The sequence below is a fragment of the Podarcis erhardii genome (assembly GCF_964252035.2).
Source record: "Podarcis erhardii genome assembly, chromosome: 8".
Lineage (NCBI taxonomy): Eukaryota > Metazoa > Chordata > Lepidosauria > Squamata > Lacertidae > Podarcis > Podarcis erhardii.
Window position 1 is genome coordinate 2,512,447 of NC_138499.1, and position 6,097 is coordinate 2,518,543.

General features: G+C 47.4%; 1 long non-coding RNA gene across 1 annotated transcript in view; it reads right to left on the reverse strand.

The window, feature by feature from the left end:
• The window catches only part of LOC309349095, a 224,415-nt gene extending 221,396 nt beyond the window's left edge, over positions 1–3,019 (reverse strand). The window contains exon 1 of the long non-coding RNA XR_014159694.1: positions 2,830–3,019. This is a non-coding gene — a long non-coding RNA (uncharacterized lncRNA). The remainder of the gene's footprint in view (positions 1–2,829) is intronic.
• Between the last annotated feature and the right edge of the window lie 3,078 nt (positions 3,020–6,097).

The following is a 6,097-nucleotide window of genomic DNA, read 5'->3' on the forward strand; positions in this document are numbered from 1 at the left end:
TTACTGTTTCTTAGTCTCAATCACACGACATGCCTTGGGAGAGAAAATTCCCTTATTTAACTACATTTTGTGTGAAAACGTACTTGAGTTTGTCTTTTCTGACTCTCCCCAAATTCAGCTTTGGTGGATTGCACTGGGTTCTAATATGCAGAAAAACTAATTTCTGCCCACATTTGCCACTTGTTCCACATGGTTTCCTCACCTCTATCATTTACCGTATTTTTCGCTCCATAAGATGCACCTAGTTTTTAGAGGAGGAAAATAATAATAATAATATTCTGAATGAAACAGTGGATGTATGATTTTTGTGGTTCATGCTGTGGCCACAGACATGATATGTGATTCGACGGTGAGTTTGGGATAGAGAATCCATGTGGATCCGTGCTTTGTAACCACGTTTTTGCGCCATTGCGGCCCCACGGAACAGTGGATGCGTGCTTATTTTGGTGCAGGCTGTAGCCATGGACATGCTATGTGATCTGATGGTGAATTTGGGGTGACCCAGTGCAAAATTCCTGAGGATCCATGTGCTTTTACCTCCTCACTCCCAGGCAGCCTCCTTTATCTCTTGAGTCCCATATCTCCCTCCCGATCACTTGCCGATCAGCTGCTCAGCGGCTTTATTTCAACACTCCCTTTCCTCTTGTTTTCCTTAGTATTTTTCCTTAGCTGGAGCAGTTTTTTGCTCCTCCTTTTCTTCTAATTTCTCTCCTCATTGCTTTAATCTTCCTGTCTCCTCTCCTTGCAAGTTCACTGTCTTTACCTCCCCACTCCCAGGCAGCCTCCTTTATCTCTAGCGTCCCTTATCTCTCTCCCCAATCGGCAAACGATCAGCTGCTTTGTTTCAACACCCACTTCCCTCATGATCTGCTTTTTGCCCCTGGGCAATTCGGCTCCAGAGACCACGCATTCGCCCCATAAGACGCCCCTTACTTTTTAGGAGGAAAAAAGTGTGTCTTATGGAGCGAAAAATACGGTACCTCCTCACTTATGCTGCGAATCCTGCATTGCAGGGTATTGGACTAAATGGCCGTTGGGGGTTCCTTCCAACTATACAATTCCGTGATTCGGCAAGCCACCCTTCTTCTAAGCCAAAAAACCCCCCAAACTCTGCAACATTTCCTCGAGAAGGAAGTTGCTCCCCTCCCATCACTTTGGCTATCCTTTTTCTGCGCTTTCCGCATCTCAACAATTTCTCAGAAGCATAAAGTTTAGTCCTGGGGAGATGGCAGGGGGAAACGTCTGCTTTGCTGGCTGGTTGTTGCTTTCGAAACACAATTCTACACAGAAGGGGTATGGAGTGGGGGGAATCGATTTCCGCTTGGGTCAGCTGTGTGTGTGTGCTGGAGAGAGCCCTTCAGAGGAGCAGAGATTAATTTAGCAACCGTGAGCAGGTAAGGCAGGATAGGAGGCCAAGGGTAGGGAGAACGGGAGATGTGATACAGGTTGTGGTGGACAGGCTGGGGCACTCCTTAATAAGGGTCCAGCAAGTCCCAGAGAGATTAATCAGCCCCGTCGCTAACGCCCAGATGCAAAAGTGCCAAGTCAGATGCAAGAGGCGAGGAAGCTGGTCTCCTTGTCCTGTCTTGGGGAAAACTGGAGGTGGGAACAGAAATGATGGATTCAGCAGGTCCTCCTCCTTCTCTCTTGTTTTCCTTATTTATTTAGGACCCCTCCAGATTCTTGCCTTTTCATTTCATTTTTATTTGGGGATGTGTGTGCGTTCTGTTACACGTCACGGATGCAAATAAGAGTGTACTAGCTGCAGATTTATACCCAGCCGTCTGCACCCTTATTTATTGCGCAGAACTTATACACCGCTTGATTGTAAGAAAGAACCTCAAAGCAGTTTGTGAAATGGATAAAACAATAAAATTGCCACTGTTACTGGGAAATCAGAAAGGGGGGCGGGTGAGAGACCTCCCCACTCCCACCACGAGCCTTGCCTCTCCACGCTACAAGGCAAAGACAAAGAGCCTCAGTTGCACATTACCAAATGTAGCAATTCACTGATAAATGCTTCTACATACAGGCTCAATGAGGGATGCGGGTGGTGCTGTGGGAGGGACGCGGGTGGCGCTGTGGTCTAAACCACTGAGCCTTGGGCTTGCCGATCAGAAGGTTGGCAGTTCGAATCCCCATGACGGGGTGAGCTCCCGTTGTTCGGTCTCTGCCTCTGCCAACCTAGCAGTTCGAAAGCACGTCAAAGTGCAAGTAGATAAGTAGGTACCACTCCGGCGGGAAGGTAAACGGCGTTTCCGTGCGCTGCTCTGGTTTGCCAGAAGCGGCTTAGTCCTGCTGGCCACATGACCCGGAAGCTGTATGCCGGCTCCCTCGACCAATAAAACGAGATGAGCGCAGCAACCCCAGAGTCGGCCACGACTGGATCTAATGGTCAGGGGTCCCTTTACCTTTACCTTTTACGGGCTCAATGGGAAAACCTCAGAAATTCATAAGAAATCACATTGTATCAATCTTCTCAGTTCTGATGGCATTTAGGACCCAGGGAAGTGAGGTATAAGGGGAGGGTTGAGTGAACCCACCATAATCCCAGGGTAATATCCTGCCCCAAGAGTGACATACAGATAACCATCTCAATCACAATGCCTACCCACCCTAGTGGGATGACCCTAGTGGGTTTTATTAAAACAAAGGGGTTTTATTTGACTTGACTCGGGGACCAGGTGTGAAAGACTATATTTGAGTGACAGGGCCATGCCTGGATCTCAGGTTCTACCCAAGACCACACCTTTTATGTGACATATCTATGATGTCTTAATGATGCTTCTGGAAATGCATTATGGGAAAATTTAGGAAACTTTAAAAGACATCGTCTTCTTTGGCGATCCCTCGTAGCCGAGTAAGATTGTCTTCCATAAACACGGTTTTAACAATGAGTCCATAAGGGACTGTGGAGGCCAATTCTGGATCCACACATCCTTCCACAGTGGGGACATAGGTTTCCGGGAGGGATTTGATCACGGTGTGGATTTGCCAAGCATGCCTTCCTCTTAGCACATTTCTCCCTTGTGTCCTGAGTTCAAGTGTCTTCAAAGCCCATGACACCTTTGGTAAAGGCTGTTCTCCAACTGGAGCACTCGCAGGCAAGTTTTTCCCAATTGTTGGTGTTTATACTACATTTTTAAAGATTTGCCTTGAGACAGCCTTTAAACTCTTTTGCTGACCACCAGCATTACGCTTTCCGTTTTTAAGTTCGGAATAGAGTAGTTGCTTTGGAAGACGATCATCAGGCATCCGCACAACATGACCAGTCCAACGAAGTTGATGTTGAAGAATCATTGCTTCAACACTGGTGATTTTTGCTTCTTCCAGTACACTGGCATTAGTTCGCCTGTCTTCCCAAGTGATGTGTAAAATTTTTCGGAGACACTGTTGATGGAATCTTTCGAGGAGTTGGCGTTTGTTAAGTGGTCCATGTTTCACAAGCATACGGTAAGGTTGGTAGTACAATAGCTTTGTAAACAAGCATTTTGGTTTGTGGTAGTTTGAAGTTTTGTCGCAACAATAAAGATCAGGCCTACTGGCCGCTGTTTTGCTTCCATCTCCTGACTGAAGTCTCTTGCTTGCGACCTCCGACTTGCACCTATGGGAGTCAAGGTTAGGTGATTGTGGGCTGCTCCAAGGACTCCCTTATACACCACTAAGAAAAATTAACAGCTTTAAAGACATTTGAAAAGTGCAGTTTCCCCCTTATTGGTTTCCAGCAACTGGGATTCAGTAGCACTGCTGCCTTCAGCTGTGGATGCAGAGTCGAGCCATCACGACTAATAGCCCTCTCCTCCACCAGGAATTAGTCCAATCTTCTTTTAAAGCCTGCCTCCTGTCGGGTTACAGAGCAGCGACAAATGCAGGCCCCTGCCCCGACCAGCCTACAGTTTCAGTTTTGACTGGGGTTGTTGCATGATGAATGGAGGAGGCAGAAAGAAGACTAAGGAAACAAAGAGGGTGGGATAAGGGTTAGAGTTGTATGGGATAGTTTGAATTCATTCTAGATATTTGCATTCTGTGGTAAAGGGACCCCGGACCATTAGGTCCAGTCGTGGCTGACTCTGGGGTTGCGGCGCTCATCTCGCTTTATTGGCCGAGGGAGCCGGCGTATATCTTCTGGGTCATGTGGCCAGCATGACTAAGCCGCTTCTGGCGAACCAGAGCAGCGCACGGAAACGCCGTTTACCTTCCCACCGGAGTGGTACCTATTTATCTACTTGCACTCAATGTGCTTTCGAACTGGTAGGTTGGCAGGAGCAGGGACCAAGCAGTGGGAGCTCACCCCGTCGCAGGGATTCAAACCGCCAACCTTCTGATCGGCAAGCCCTAGGCTCTGTGGTTTAGACCACAGCGCCACCCGTGTCCCGCATTCTGTGGTACTGAACACCAATTGATGTGCAGGAAACATAGGAAGGTGCTTCCTACAGACTCAGACCTCAGCTCCATCCAGCTCAATCTTGTGTTACAGACAGCAGAAAGTCTTTCCCAGTTCTATCAGGAGGTGTTGGGTACCTGAGACCTTTTTTAACTTCATTAAGTTCAAATGTGGAAGAATTTTCTGGCAATTAGCTTTTTTGGGGAGCAGCAACACCATTATAATTTCTTCCTAAATTATTTTTTATTCAATTTTTTGAAGCAATTGTAGATACAAAGGCAACTTGAAATACAAAAAAAGGATAACTAAAGACAAATTCAAAACCAAAAAATGCAGAATAATGAGACATCTGAATTTCTGCATATACACGAAACACACTTCACATTTTAACTGGGCAAATTATAATATGCTAGTTTCCTGTTATTGCAGTTATGTCATTATTGTTTCCTTCTTCCTTCATTGCAGGAATCGGATAGTAGTGTGGGTCAAAAAATAGTTGCAACAACGATAAGACAAATTTATACAAGCTGGAGCACGCTATATGCTGAAGGCACTTATTTGTGCAACCAATAACCAATATTTCTTTTATTTTCAAGTCTGGAACCGCGAAAGGTTTGGAAACAAGTTTCCCCCAGCATCTTAATGGCTTCCCTGCCGGTGCTGGAGAGCAGAGTCCGGCTTTTTCAGATGAGCTGCGGTGGACGCAAATGTTTTCTGCTGCGCTGTTTCTTCACCTGCCTGCAAGTAGGTACTTGCTGATCCAGCGGAAACCTTTGCAATAACGTGAATCATTTTCCGTCCGTAAGGCCCGGTAGGAAATCCTGCGACTGCCACTCTTACCTGTGTTCGGCAAGATTGATGATTTCCACGGTGCCAAGCGACAAGCCCTCCATCCCTGACGCATACCCCAGGCTTCAAAATCCCTGCTCCACTGGCCATGCCAAGAGAAATTAATAAAGATCTTGATTGCCTAAAGAGCTCCTCCTACCCTCCACCACCTTAAAATCTTTCAGCTGAGCGAGTGAGTATTAAGCCCTCCATCGATCGCAGCCGTAGCCTGTAAATTGCTTCTGGGGCCACGGGGGCCCAGGCGAGTGTCAGGCGGGGGGTGTCTTGCCGCCACCATCAACAGCTGTCCCCCCTCATCAGCCTAAGTAATTCATGGCAATTCTGAGGTCTTGGTCTCGTTGAAGTTGTAACACCTATGCATGGACAGGTGTCAGCATATAACACTTGTGCTCAGGGATCTGCAGTGGTTGCTGACTTGCTACCAAGTTTGCTGCGGTTGGCACCCGGCTGTCTCGAGGGACAATGGAGTGAGCCTCCGGGGGTGAAGTTGTCAACGGAGAAATCCGAGGGCTCCCTTGGACAAAAAACAAAGACACCAGCCAGGAACACCAGAGCAAAACAGCAGCCAGTAGGCGTGGTCTTTGTTGAAGACTGTCTTGCGAAAGGCCTCCCACCTGCCACAAGGTGGAACAAGATGGAAGCCCCAAACAAAAGAAGACCCCAACTTTTATTAGCTGCTAATCCCCATGTTACACCCCCCCAAACTACATCACTCATACATCACGGTTACATCATGAAAGGGGAGGTCTGGTGGCAGTAATCTGAGCATCCTGGACCCTGCCCCATGGTTCCCCTTGCCCTCCACCAAACACCCATCAAGTGTAACAGAAGAGATCTTTACATTTCCCTGTTTCCCAGCCAAGT